Here is a 15,668-nt window from a genome sequence, read left to right as displayed (position 1 = left end):
GAAGTACACATATTCAATCTATTTGAGAACACTCTGCATTGTTTGAATAAGGTTAAAGGTAACTGTTTGTGTTACAGATGACAAAGCCTATGTATCCTCTATGTGTTTTGGAAGGATAGATGGAGTGGAGTATTTTTCCAGCATCTAATCCATAAATATTCTGGTGAGAATACTGGTTATATACATACTGCTGCTTACAGTCTGCACTTTATTTCTGTGGAGCTTTTTAGCTCTCTTTTTCCTGTGACATTACTAGAAAAACTCAAAGGCTCATTTATCTGGTAGCTTGAACCAACCCAAAGTGTCGTAACACCAGAACATCTATAACTCTTCAGAAAACCAAAGAAAATCAATAGTATAATTTACAAACATTTAAGAAAGCACAATCATAATATTAAATTCATATAAAATTCCAACCACTCAAAACAATCCAGAAACAAACATGACAATCACATAAACAATTTGAAGATTCCCGTAAAATTTGCGAACTGTCTTGGATTATATGAATGCAGATGTGCATATCCCTTGTGTTAACGACAAAATAATGGGACAAGGGAACAGATCTTAAACTTCCTCTATTGACATCATTAATAGTATTGATAAAAGATAACAAAATAATAGGTCTCATGGCAAAACCTATCAATCGAAATCAATAAATTAAACATCCTATAAATTATACAATTGAAGATCTCCTATCAATATTCAAAAAAAATGGTAGGCATCAATTATTATGTAAACTTGGTCAAATAAACTCACCACAGATACCAGGACTAAATTTTGTATATATGCCAGACGCACGTTTCTTCTACAAAAGACTCATCAGTGACGCTCAAAAAGTTAAAAAGGCCAAAAAAAGTACGATGTTGAAGAGCATTGAAGACCAAAATTCCTAAAAGTTTTGCCAAATACAGCTAAGGTAATCTATTCCTGAGGTAGAAAAGCCTTAGTATTTCAAAAATTCAAAAGTTTTGTAAACAGTTAATTTATAAATATGACCATATCAATGATAATTCATGTCAGCACAGAAGTGCTGACTACTGGGCTGGTGATACCCTCGGGGAATTAAAACTCAACCGGCAGTGGCATCGACCCAGTGGTTGTAAATAAACTCATCATAGATACCATCTTGTTTATCAGCCCACTATATGAATGTACACGTATAATTACAGCTTTTTGTCACCATAGGCTATTCCTGCATATAAACATTGATAAAAAATCCTGAAGTTCATAACAGGCATTCTATATTGTAAGCCATACGGTATTTCTCAGGTTAAATATGAATATTTCTTTCGTTAGGCTGTATACAACCTTTTTTACAGTTGAGTGATTTTATCACGTAGACAAAATCAGTCACCCGTGTACTATAAATACCGGTGTAACCTTATCCGAAGCCTCGTTTTTTTCTAAGACTGTAGCACGACATGTGTATTAAAGACAAGTTAAGGAGGACGTAGATAATACAAAAAATAATAAAGCTGACACAGCAAAAATGTTACAAGTGTAAACAAAAAGTCAGACAAACTGGGTTTGTATAAAGGTCCAGGGAAAGGACCGGGGGAAAAAAATGAAGGGGAAGGCCCAATGAAAAGGAAAAATGTTGATGGGGGAGAGGTTTCCCAAGCAAAAAAGAGCAAATTGTCCAAAATTGAAGTTGAATACAGAAATTTGTACAATCTCATGGAAGATTTTTCTTATTTTCAGAACAAGGCAGGTTCGAGCACGCCTCATACCAGCAACCGGATATTGATATTCAAAATATGGTTGACAATGTTGAAGATCCGACCTTGGATCTAGAATACTTCAACATCTTCCAGGCTGAAGCCATGGATGAAAATAATAATGCTGCTGTAAACAGCAATGACGCAGATAAATTCATATTCGAAGTCCCAAAAATCTTTGAGGACGATGTAAAGTTTGGTAGGGAAACAATGAGCAACATCGCTGATATGATCAATACAATTGTACGTAAAAAAGCTAACCTTGATGAAATTGTCAAAGACAGTAAAATACCTTTAAATTGTAAGAACATTATTCCCCCCAAAGTTAATGTTGAAATTTGGTCTTTTCTACGTAGAAATGTGAAGTCTCTTGACTTGAATATGCAGAATGTGCAAAGAATGTGCAAAGAATGCTCGGCAATGGAATAGTGCCTGTCATACGTCTGGCAGAGTTGTTATCAAAGAAAGATCCTGATGTTAAGGAGCTAAGAGCTCACACACTAAGAGCTATGACAATCCTAAGTAGTGTTTTTTTTTAATTTTCTTATAGTAGAAAAATGATTCTTAAATCTCACCTTGAGCCAAAGTATCATTTACTTTGCAACCGTAATGAAGAGATTGGGGAAAATTTATTTGGTGATGATGTATCCAAGCGTATAAAAGAGATTAATGAAGCTCAAAAATTACAAGGTTTCATGTGTAGGAGATCATGAATTAAGTTCAAAAAACTTCTTTCAGCCCCGGGGATCCGGGGCAAGAGGCAACTTTCGTAGGGGCCAGGCAGGCTGCCAGAGCCAGTACTCAAACAGAGGAATGTCTGTCTGAGGCAGAGGCCAAGGCAATTACAGCAGGCGCCCAAGGAGATATTGAAGGTAAAATTTGTTGCTGGTTCAGTCAAAATTTTTTCTGATATTTGGGAAAATATTACCTCAGACCCTTGGATTTTAGATACCATAAAATATATGGTTATAAAATTGAATTTGTTAAAAGTCCTGAGCAAAAATTTATTGCTAATGCAATCAAATTTTCGGAAAAAGAAAAATGATTAATTGATAATGAAGTACAGGAACTTTTGAGTAAAGGGGCTATTGTCCAATCATTCAATGAATCAGATCAGTTTATTTCCAATTTGTTTTTGGTTCAAAAGAAAAATGGCAAATTTAGACCAGTACTGAACTTGAGACAATTAAATCGTTTTGTTAAATATTTTCATTTCAAGCAAGAAACTTTGCAGTCTGTTCTCGCTGCAACAACAAGAAATTGTTTCTTTACAAGTATAGACCTGTGCAATGCTTATTTCTCACTAGGTATAAGAAATTCTGATAGAAAATATTTGAAATTTTGGTGGAGAAATACTTTATATGAATTTACAAGTTTAGTATTTGGATTAAGTACAGCACCAAGAGTTTTCACAAAAGTAATGAAGGTGGTATTTTACCACATCAGAAAATTTGGGATAAGTTCATTTTTTTATATTGATGACTCGCTATTGCAAGATCAGTCTTATGATACATGTTGGGAGAATATAGTAGTTTTGAGAAACTTGCTTGCATCTTTAGGATTCAAAGTCAATGAAGAGAAATCAGTTTTTATCCTAACACAGAGAATTGTTTTTCTTGGTTTATATTATTGATTCAGTTGAATTTAAAGTGTTTCTATCTGTAGAAAAAATAGAAAATATTTTGAAACACTCCTCCAAGATCTTAGATACCCATGAGGTTTCAATCCGAGAAATTTCAGTTTTAATTGGGCTTTATTCTTCAGCAAGGTGTGCAATTTTGTTGGCACCTTTATTTTTAAGATACCTTGATATTGAAAAATCTGTTGTACTTAATCAAAATAATGCTGATTATGATGTTAAGTTTACACTATCAGAGCTAGCCAAACAAGAAATTTTATGGTGGATAGAAAATGTTGAATTGTTGAATGGAAAATTGATAAGTTATGGTTCTCCAGATTTTTATTTGGAAACCGATGCTTCAATGCAAGGTTGGGGTGCAGTTTTCGAACAAGTTAAAACACAAGGTAGATGGAAAGATGATGAAAAATTACTTCATATCAATGTGTTAGAATTATTGGCAGTAAAATATGCTTTATTCTCTCTCTGTCAAAACATTGAAAATTGTCATGTTTGTGTTAAATCTGACAGTGCAACAGCAGTACATTATCTAAATAACATGGATGGCAGTGTAAAAACCATATTCAAACAAACAAAAGAGATTTGGGTTTGGGCAGCAGGTAGAAATATTTTTCTTTCTGCTGTCCACATTCCAGGGAAAGAAAATAGAGTACCAGATAATCTATCTGGGGTATTTAGTGATTCATCTGAGTGGAAATTAAATGAACAAGTGTTTAGTGCTGTATGTAAAACTTTTTTCATACCAGACATAGATTTATTTGCTTTTAGATTAAATAAACAGTTAGATAGATTCGTATCTTGGTTTCCTCATCCAGATGATTTTGTTTCTGATGCATTTTCATTTTCATGGAGTTCTTATATGCCTTATATTTTTCTTCCTTTCAGTTTAATCCCAGAGGTACTGAGAAAAATAGAGGAGGACAGGGTAAGCATGGTTTTAATAATAGTACCAATGTGGCCCACACAGCCTTGGTTTCCAAGGTTACTAAGTTGTTTGATAGATTATACAGTGAGACTTCCTTTTCGAAAAGATTTGCTATGTCTAGCACACAGCAACGAATTACATTCAATGAACAAGAGAAAAATGTTTCTAGTCGCCTGTATTGTATCAGGCAATTACTCAAAAGTCAAGGAGTTTCAGAGCAATCTAGAGATATTTTACTACAATCGTGGAGACCCTCCACTTCAAAACAATATGAGTTTCAATGGAGAAAATGGTGTATTTGGTGTAGTAAACAGATAATTAATTCAGTTAAACCAACTGAAATACAATTAATAAATTTTTTAGGGGAACTATACAGAATGAATAAACAGCTGCGCCATGAGCACATGATACTCCCGTCACATTTTCAAAGAATAAAGATCAATAAAGTTCAATTAATTTTCAATGTCATATTAGAAATTTATGAAAATCAAAAGGGAGCTTACATCAATAGATATAAACAATTCACCAAAGTTTCATGAGAATTGCTGACAGCATTTTTGAGTTATTGTCTGAAAACTGGAAAATCCCCCCTCTTTAATGAATAAAACCCCATAACTCAGAAATGTAAAATGTAAAATTTATAAAATTTTAAAGGGAGCTTACATCAATAGATATAAACAATTCACAAAAGTTTCATAAGAACTGCTGAAAGCATTTTTGAGTTTTTGTCTGAAAACTGGAAAATCCCCCTTTTTTTTATGAATAAAACCATGTAACTCTGAAACGTAAAATCTAAAATTTATAAAAATCGAAAGGGAGCTCATGTCAATAGATATAAACAATTCACCACAATTTCTTGCAAGTTGGTGAAAGCATTTTTGATCGAGTTATTGTCCGAAAACTGAAAAATCCCCCTTTTTTTAATGAATAAAACCCCACAACTCGGAAACATAAAATCTAAAATTTATAAAAAACGAAAGGGAGCTCACATCAATAGATATAAACAATTCACCAAAGTTGTATGCAAATTGGTTAAAGCGTTTTTGAGTTAATGTCCAACATGTTGACGACGGATGGACAGACGGAAAACGGTATACCATAATACATCCCTTAAACGGGCGTATAAAAAGTCCTATAGTTGTATAAACACTTATAAATGTGATGTAAGCCAGACTCTGGCTTCTTTTGGTAATTCACATCTTGTAGACAATGTTGTAATATCTAGATTCATGAAAGTAGTTTTTAAATTAAGACTACCTCTTCCTAGATATCAATATACATGGGATGTCAGCAAGGTTCTCCACTATTTATCAAATTTATTTCCATTAGAAAACTTAAGTTTAAAAAGTCTTACATTAAAAATTGCTGCCTTAATGGCTTTATGTTCAGCTCAAAGAACACAAGCTTTAGTCAATTTAAGCATTGATAATATGCGTTTTGATACAGACTCAGTATCATTTTTGATAACATCATTAATGAAAACTGCCAAGCCTGGGCAGGTAACACAAACTGTTATTTTTAAAAAGTATGATAAACAGGAGTTATGTCCTGTGTTTACGCTTAAAAGATATTTAAAAATGACACAAAATCATAAAAAGCAAAAAATTTGTTGATTTCATTTAAAACCTTCAAAAAAGTGTCAACTAGTACTTTAGCTCGTTGGCTTAAGAATGTATTACAATTATCAGGCATCGATGCAGATCAATTTAAGGCACATTCATTTAGAGGTGCTTCAACTTCTGCAACTTTCATGTCTGGTGTAACTCTAAATGATATTATGTGAACAGCAAAAACTTTTCAAAAATTTCATCTTCGGGAAACCGAAAAAGAAAATATACATGATCATACAAGTAGTTTTATTAATACAGTACTATCTTCTAATAAGTGAATACCATGTTATTACAGGAGTTCTTGCTATAGGATGATCTATTGTCAGCAACCAAGATGGATTTTCTGACGACCACTTTGGAAATGGATCTGTGGAATTTGTTTAATACATGTATGGACAGTGATAATTGTTTGATATATGGACAGTGATAATTTGTTGAATATGGACAATGCTAATTTGTTGAATATGGACAGTGATAATTTGTTGAATATGGACAATGCTAATTTGTTGAATATCGACAGTAATGATTTTGATTGTTTTGAATAATTATTATTATTGCAGTAATAAAGTATATTTACTGAGTATTATGTTATGTTAATACAAACAAATCTTGATCTGATAAGATAGACAGTTTGATGACACAACATAGAAAACTAAAGACTAAGCAACCTAAAGACTAAACAACCTTCTGTCCTTTAGCAGGTGTTGGAGGAACTAATAGATAGTAGTGTTATTTGATTCTAAATCATGGAGGATATATCTTGAGATTTCTGTGAAGTGCATTTATTGGTCTTGTGGCTTTAAAGATTCATATTTAACCTGAGAAATGCTGTATGGCTTATGATATAGAATAGCCCATCATCCAAGCATGTATGTGAAGGATGAGGAGCATTCTATGAGGAAGCCAGGAGGCTTCGAGGGTTAAATTCCCTCCCAAGATATGTTGTGCAGATGACCATTTTGGAATAGGTTTAACTTGGTTGAAGTTTTTATTTGAAGTTTGGATAACCCTCCCGTAATTGGACCAATAAATTGAGTTTCTTAACTGTTGAATTTACAATGGATTTGCCTTGTTGCTTTAAAACGAGACTTCGGATAAGGTTGCTTAGTCTTTAGTTTTCTATGTTGTGTCATCTGTACTATTATTTGTCTGTTTGTCTTTTTGTTTTTGGCCATGGGTTGTCAGTTTGTTTTTCGATCTATGAGTTTGACTGTCCCTCTGGTATCTTTCGTCCCTCTTTTACACGGGTATTTATAGTACACAGGTGACTGATTTTGTCTACGTGATAAAATCACTCAACTGTAAAAAAGGTCATATACAGCCTAATGAAAGAAATATTCATATTTAACCCTCGAAGCCTCCTGGCTTCCTCATAGAATGCCCCTCATCCTTCACATACATATAGTATATTTAATGAAACTACCATTCAACTTTAAACCTCCCTATTTTGATAACATAGAACCACCTATTATTTCGTATACATACAAAAAACTCAGTAGAAGTTTAACTTTTAATTAAACATCACTTCCATCAGATGTCAGTATAGAAAATAATGCTCCTTCAACAGACGATGAATCATCAAATTTTAGATATGATCCTTATGGCCATGTTATTACGGTGAACCTCAACATCCTCAGGGAATAAGATTAACAGGGGCCCAGTAGCCAATGCTACTGGAAATTTGGTTGGGCCCCTAACTTTTTAATAGAATATTCCCATATGGTCAATACAAAATTTTCACATTTTGTAAGTTGGGCCCCGGGAGTGAAATTTTAAAGCTTATTCCCTGATCCTTCAAAGATAAAGAGGTTAAAAACTTTTTTAAAAAAGGACAGAAATATCGTACTCCATCTAAATTGGAATGGAAACAGTGTCGTCAGGTCATTAAAGACACTCTTTCAATAAAATTTGTAAAATTTTGTAAAAATCTTCTTAAAGGGCAATAACTCTTTAATATAAGGGGTAAATTGATTTGAAGGTATTCCTTTGCTGAACATTTTTTGCTTTTAAAAGATTCTCTCTATCAATATCATAGTTTTGGCAAAAAAATTTAAAAAAAAGATCAATTGATGATTTCGGTCATGTTGAAATATTTTGTAGGTCTTAATTTGCTAAACATTTTTGGCAAGTAAAGTTTCTCTCTATCATCATTTCTGCCCCCAAAAAATTGGTATAAATCATCTTTCAATGATCAATTGACAATTTCTGTCATGTTTTCTTAATTATTAGTAGGTTTTACTTTATTAAACATTTTTGCTGTTAAAGTTTCTCTATCTATCATATTTTCTGCAAAAAAAAATTTTAAAATGAAAACAATTGTTTTTCTAAGGCAATAACTCCTATCAGATTTAATTGACAATTTCAATCATATGACTGATTTTGAATGTCTTACTTCGCTGAAAATTTTTGCTGTTTAAAGTTTCTCTCTATCTATCATAGTTCCGGCAAAAAAACTTAAAGATATTATAAAATAGTCTTTCAAGGGTAATAACTCCTATAAGATTATATCAATTGATGAAATCAATCTTAATGATAGATCTTACTTTGCTGAACATTTTTGCTGTTCAAAATTTATCTATATATATATAATAGTTTTAAAGATAACAACCAAAAACTAAAAAATTACATTAAAATTATTATTTCAGGGGCAATACCTCTAAATTGGGTTGTCTAATTTGTCTGAAAATTTTCTAGCAATTAGATCTTGACCTATTAATCATTCATATTTCGTCAGTTTTGCTCTTACTACTTTACATTTTGAGATATAAGCAGAAAATTAAGCGCATGAATAGTTAATTCTTATCAAATGGGTGAACCTGTATTGAAATACCACCTGAATTAAGACACCACTTTTGTCTTCTCCCTTGAGCAGAATAGAAAAAAATTTGTAAGGGTTCCGCGGAACCCAGTGTCTTGCCTACTTTTGCTGTTAATCGCAGGCTCAACTAGAGGCTCTAAAGAGCCTGTGTCGCTCACCTTGGTATATGTGCATATTAAACAAAGGACAAATATGGATTCATGACAAAATTGTGTTTTGGTGATGGTGATGTGTTTGTAGATCTTACTTTACTGAACATTCTTGCTGCTTACAATTATCTCTATCTATAATGAACTTGGCCCAGTAGTTATAGTGGAAAATATTTTGTAAAAATTTACAAAAATTTACAAAATTTATGAAAAAATTGTAAAAAATTGACTATAAAGGGCAATAACTCCTTAAGGGGTCAACTGACAATTTTGGTCATGTTGACTTATTTGTAGATCTTACTTTGCTGTACATTATTGCTGTTTACAGTTTATCTCTATCTATAATAGTATTCAAGATAATAACCAAACGCTGCAAAATTTTCTTAAAATTACCAATTCAGGGGCAGCAACCCAACAACGTGTTGCCTGATTGGTCTGAAAATTTCTGGGCAGATAGATCTTGACCTGATAATCAGTTTTACCCTATGTCAGATTTACTCTAAATGCTTTGGTTTCAGAGATATAAGCCAAAATCTACATTTTACCCCTATGTTCTACTTTTTGCCATGTCGGCCATCTTGGGTCGCGGGCGGGGTCATCGGACACATTTTTTAAACTATATACCCTAATGATGATTGTGTAAAAGTTTGGTTAAATTTGTCTTAGTAGTTTCAGAGGAGAAGATTTTTGTAAAAGATTACAAAAATTTACGAAAAATGGTTAAAAATTGACTATAAAGGGCAATAACTCCTTAAGGGGTCAACTGACCATTTTGGTCAAGTTGACTTAATTGTAGATCTTACTTTGCTGAACATTATTGCTGTTTATAGTTTATCTCTATCTATAATAATTTTCAAGATAATAACCAAAAACTACAAAATTTTATTAAAATTACCAATTCAGAGGCAGCAACCAAACAATGATTTGCCTGATTGGTCTGAAAATTTCAGGGCAGATAGATCTTGCCCTGATAAACAATTTTACCCCCATGTCAGATTTGCTCTAAATGCTTTGGTTTCAGAGATATGAGCCAAAAACTGCATTTTACCCTATGTACTATTTTTTAGCCATGTCGGCCATCTTAGTTCGTGGGTGGGGTCATCGGACACATTTTTTAAACTATATACCCTAATGATGATTGTGGACAAGTTCGGTTAAATTTGTCTTAGTAGTTTCAGAGGAGAAGATTTTTGTAAAAGATTACAAAAATTTACGAAAAATGGTTAAAATTGATTATAAAGGGCAATAACTCCTTAAGGGGTCAACTGACCATTTTGGTCAAGTTGCCTTAATTGTAGATCTTACTCTGCTGAACATTATTGCTGTTTACAGTTTATCTCTATCTATAATAATATTCAAGATAATAACCAAAAACAGCAAAATTTCCTTAAAATTACCAATTCAGGGGCAGCAACCCAACAACGGGTTGTCAGATTCATCTGAAAATTTCAGGGCAGATAGATCTTGACCTGATAAACAATTTTACCCTATGTCAGATTTGCTCTAAATGCTTTGGTTTCAGAGATATAAGCCAAAATCTACATTTTACCCCTATGTTCTATTTTAAGCCATGGTGGCCATCTTGGTTGATTGACCGGATATCCGGACACATTTTTTAAACTAGATACCCCAATGATGATTGTGACCAAGTTTGGTTAAATTTGACCCAGTAGTTTCAGAGGAGAAGATTTTTGTAAAAGTTTACGGACGACGGACGCAGGACGACGGACGACGGACGCAAAGTGATGAGAAAAGCTCACTTGACCTTTCAGGTCAGGTGAGCTAATAAAAATGAGGAAAAAAATTAATAAAAATATTCCTCTCTATACTATATCTTTTGATTGTAAGTAGCTTCTGTCCAAGTTTGGTAAAAATCCAGGATAGTTTATGAATCTAATAAATGTTTTAAAAACTTAAACTGCAGACTGTATGTAATGTTAACTGGAAGAAAAACTAAGTCCATTTATAAGTAATATACGGAAAAATGGAACAAAATTTTAACAAAATTTCCTTCTAGATACTAGCTTTTAATCATAAACAAGCTTCTGCCCAAGTTTGGTACAAATCCAGGATAGTTTAAGAAAGTTGTTAAAATTCTAAAAACTTTAACCACAGAGTGAATGTAATGTTAACTGGCAGAAAAACTAAGTCCATTTATAAGTAAAATACGGAAAAAATGGAATTTTGTTTTTACAAAATTTATACTTTTGAATATTATCTTTTGATCATAAACAAGCTTCTGTCCAAGTTTGGTAGAAATCCAGGATAGTTTAAGAAAGTTATTAAAATTTCAAAAACTTTAACCACAGAGTGAATATTTGTGGCCGCCGACGACGACGGAATGTAGGATCGCTATGTTTCTTTTTTTCGACAAAAGTCCAAGGCCCGACAAAACTGGTCAAAATTATCATTGAAGGGCAATACCTCCAATATTTAAAAGTTTGTAACTATCTATTATAGTTTTCAAGATAATTGGCAAAAATGCAAAAAATTGGGAAAAATCATCATTAAAGTGCAATAACTTCAATATGAAGTCAACTAACAATTTGGGCCATATGGCTTATTTGTAGATAACTTCAATAAGAAGTCTACTAACAATTGCAGGGTGCAGCTTGATATGACCTCAGAGGTTGAACCCTGAACAGTTGGGGCAAGAGAGGGACGAAAGATACAAGAAGGACAGTCAAACTCACAGATCGAAAACAAACTGACTACGCCATGGCCAAAAATACGGACACTACTTTCACGCTTGATACAACTCTGAATTTGGAGTGTGATTAAATATTTGACACAGTATAGGTTTCTGACACAGAATGAATGTGGTAAAAAAAACTGAAAAATATGAAATTGGACTTTTACCTATTATGGGTAAGTATTCAAATCTAAATACATGCTTAGATTCAGCATATTCAAGTACACCAAAACTTTAATTTATTTATTTATTAATGGACAATATTAGCTTAGTTTTTAAAGAAGTTCGCTTCATAAAATAAAATGCTCCGCTGGGCGCAGCTTGATACGACCACAGAGGTCGAACCCTGAACAGTTGGGGCAAGTATAGACACAACATTCAAGCTTGATACAGCACTAAATTTGAATTGTGATTAAATATTTGACACAGCATAGGTTCCTGACACAGAATGAATGTGGTCTAAGAACTTAAAAAATTTTAATTTACCTATTCAAACCATATCATTATTATTTGCTTTTATATATAAATCAGAAATAACTAATTTAAAATGGAAAATTTTAAAAGAAAAAAAAGGAACCCCCTTATGATTCATCACCCCCAAACTCAATCCCAGACTTCCTTTTGTGGTATGGTACCTTGCAGTACAATTTTAGAGAGATCCATACACTTGAACACAAGTCATTGTCTGGAAACTAGATAAATGCTTCTTTTTTGGCCCCTTTTTGGCCCCAAATTCCTAAACGTTTAGGGCAATTACCCCCAAACTCAAACCCAGCTTTCCCTTTGTGATATGGAACCTTGTAGTACAATTTCATAAAGATCCATACACTTACACACAAGTTATTGTCCTGAAACTAGAAAAATGATTGTTTTTTTTGTCCCTTTTTTGCCCCTAATTTCTAAAATTTTGAGGAAATTACCCCCAAAATCAATCCCAGCCTTCTCTTTGTGGTATTAAACCTTGCAGTACAATTTCAGAGAGATCCATACACTTGAACACAAGTTATTGTCTGGAAACTAGAAAAATGCTTATTTTTGGCCCCTTATTCCTAAACGTTATTGGCAATTACCCCCAAACTCAATTCCAGTTTTCCCTTTGTGATATGGAACCTTGTAGTACAATTTAATAAAGATCCATACACTTACACACAAGTTATTGTCATGAAACTAGAAAAATGCTTGTTTTTTGCCCCTTTTTTGGCCCCTAATTCATAAAATTTTGAGACAATTACCCCCAAAATCAATCCCAGCATTCCCTTTGTGATATGGAACCTTGTGGTACAATTTCAGAGAGATCCATAAACTTACACACAAGTTATTGTCCGGAAACTACAAAAATGCTTGTTTTTGGCCCCTTTTTGGCCCTTAATTCCTCAATTGTTGGTACCATAACCCCCAAAATCAATCCCAAGCTTCCTTTTATTGTATTGAACCTTCTGGTAAAATTTCATAGAGATCCATTCACTGAAAACTTAAGTTATTTTCTGGAAACCAAATGTGTCTTCGGACAACAACGATGTCTACATGATAACATTATAAGAACGCAAATTTTTTGCGGTCGTATAAAAATACCGAACTCCAAGGAAAATTCAAATCTGAAAGTCTCTTATCAAATGGCAAAATCAAAAGCTCAAACACATCAAACCAATGGAAAACAACTGTCCTAGGCTATTCCTCTCTTTGTACAGGCATTTCTTCATGTAGAAAATGGTGGATTAAACCTGGTTTTATAGCTAGCTAAACCTCTCACTTGTATGACAGTCGCATAAAATTCCATTATATTGACAACAATGTGTGAACAAAACAAACAGACATAATAAGTAAAAATGTCAAAAATAGGGGTACAGCAGTCAACATTGTGTTATAATCTTAATCACTATAAAAACAAACAAATATGTCAACAAAGAAAAACAAAATAGCATATAGACAAAGCACATAAGCAAAAACGAAAGACAAGAATAAAATAAACTGTTATCACAGAGATATGTCTCGCCTTTTTGTAATTTTGATAATGCAAATGTTGAAATTAAAATAGCAATACTTTAACATGTAAGTTATGCAAATATTCAAAGTCGATGAACCATGACTAAAGGTACATGGCTAAACAATCTCCATGGAATGAGATATGCCAATGCTAATACAACTGCATACCAAATACCACGGACTTATTATAAGTTGTTCCCTTTAAACAAACCTAAACACAAACATTAACTTGTAAACTATGTAAAAGTTTCAAAGTCAATGAATCATGATCAGGGGTGGGGCTATATAATCTCCATGGAAACGATATTTACAAATTCCAATACATTTGCATACCAAATATCATTGACTTAACATTAGCAGTTCATCTTAAAATGATCTTATCACAAACAAATACATGTAAACTAAGCAAAAGTTTCAAAGTCAATAGACCATGACTGATGGGGCGGGGCCAAATATTCTCCATGGAAATGAGATGTGCTAATGCTTATACAACTGAACACAAATTAACATTGGCCTTCCACAAATGGTTCCCCTTTAACTGACCTAAGCACAAACTAATACATGTTAACTTAGCAAAATTTTAAAGTCTATAGACCATGACTAAGGGGGTGGAGCCAAATAATCTCAATGGAAATGAGATATGCCAATGCTTATACAACTGCATACCAAATATCATTGACCTACCACTAGTGGTTCCCCATAAATTGACCTAATCACAAACTAATACATGTTAACTATGAAAAGTTTCAAAGTCAATAGACCTTGACTGAGGGGGCGGGGCCAAATAATCTCCATGGTAATGAGATGTGCCAATGCTAATAAAACTGCATACCAAATATCACTGACCTACCACTAGTGGTTCCCCATAAATTGACCTAATCACAAACTAATACATGTAAACTATGAAAAGTTTCAAAGTCAATAGACCTTGACTGAGGGGGCGGGGCCAAATAATCTCCATGGTAATGAGATGTGCCAATGCTAATACAACTGCATACCAAATATCATTGACCTACCACTAGTGGATCACCATGAACTAGACCTAATCACAAACTAATACATTGTTGATGCCGTCGCCGAAGCCGGAAACAGCATACCTATGTCTCGCTTTTTGATTCCGTCAAGGCGAGACAAAAATGACCACAGCATAAAAACACAAAGGCTGGTTGCATAAGTACGGAGCCAGAGGTTCTTCAACAAATTTACTAAAAAAATTAAAAAAAAAACAATTTCCAAAATATCCTTCATCATTATTACAATGTCTTTAAAAAATCTATAAAACTTTTCTTTAATTATTTTTCAAAATATCTAATAATGAGTAGTGAATTACCTATTATGGTCCAATATCAAAAAAACTAAATACATGGTTAGATTCAGCATATCAAAGAACCCCAAGAATTAAATTTTTGATGGTTAATTTTGGACCCTTTGGACCTCAATGAGAAACAATTTGATATCTGGGATCAAAATCCAAAATCTTAATAGACGGTTAGATTAAGCCTATCAAAGAACCCCATATATTCAACTGTTGTTGAAATCAAACAAACTTTAATTTTTTAACCCGATTTGGACCAACTTGAAAACTGGGCCTAAAATCAAGAAACAGCTGCGCCATGAGCACATGATACGCCCGTCGTCTTGTGTGTGAATTTTTATGCAATAAACATAAATAGTTTCTGACATACGGCGTGACTAATTTTTTACAAAAAAACTCAATATCTCTAAAATAAAATTTTGAATCAAAACCAAAAAGTATACAGATCTTTAGATTAATATAACTAAGAAGTGTGTAAAATTTTAAGCAATAATCATAAATCGTTTTTGAGATACGGCGCGACATGTGAAAACCCCCCTTTTAAAAAAAAAAAATCAATATCTCAAAAATAAAATTTTGAATCAAAACCAAAAAGTATACAGATCTTTAGATTAATATAACTAAGAAGTGTGTAAAATTTAAAGTAATAATCATAAACCGTTTTTGAGATAAGGCGCGACATGTGAAAAACCCCTCCCCCTTTTTTTACAAAATACTCAATAACTCAACAATAAAATTTTGAATCATCACCAAAAAGTATACAGATCTTAAGGTTAATATAACTAAGAAGTGTGTAAAGTTTTAAGCAATAATCATAAA

At 33.0% G+C, this 15,668-nt stretch overlaps 1 protein-coding gene and 1 long non-coding RNA gene across 6 annotated transcripts in view; one reads left to right on the top strand and one right to left on the bottom strand.

Annotated features, from left to right (window-relative positions):
- The window catches only part of LOC127724637 (uncharacterized), a 640,225-nt gene that overhangs the window by 361,744 nt on the left and 262,813 nt on the right, over window positions 1–15,668 (bottom strand). The window lies entirely within an intron of this gene.
- On the top strand, window positions 1,878–6,271 carry LOC127724822 (uncharacterized). Its single transcript, XR_007992735.1, has 3 exons — window positions 1,878–1,961; window positions 4,243–4,282; window positions 6,188–6,271. It is a non-coding gene; the product is annotated as an uncharacterized LOC127724822 (long non-coding RNA).

Source organism: Mytilus californianus, unplaced genomic scaffold, assembly GCF_021869535.1.
Source record: "Mytilus californianus isolate M0D057914Y unplaced genomic scaffold, xbMytCali1.0.p SCAF_14, whole genome shotgun sequence".
NCBI classification, from domain to species: Eukaryota; Metazoa; Mollusca; class Bivalvia; order Mytilida; family Mytilidae; genus Mytilus; species Mytilus californianus.
This window is presented reverse-complemented; position numbering and strand designations above follow the sequence as displayed.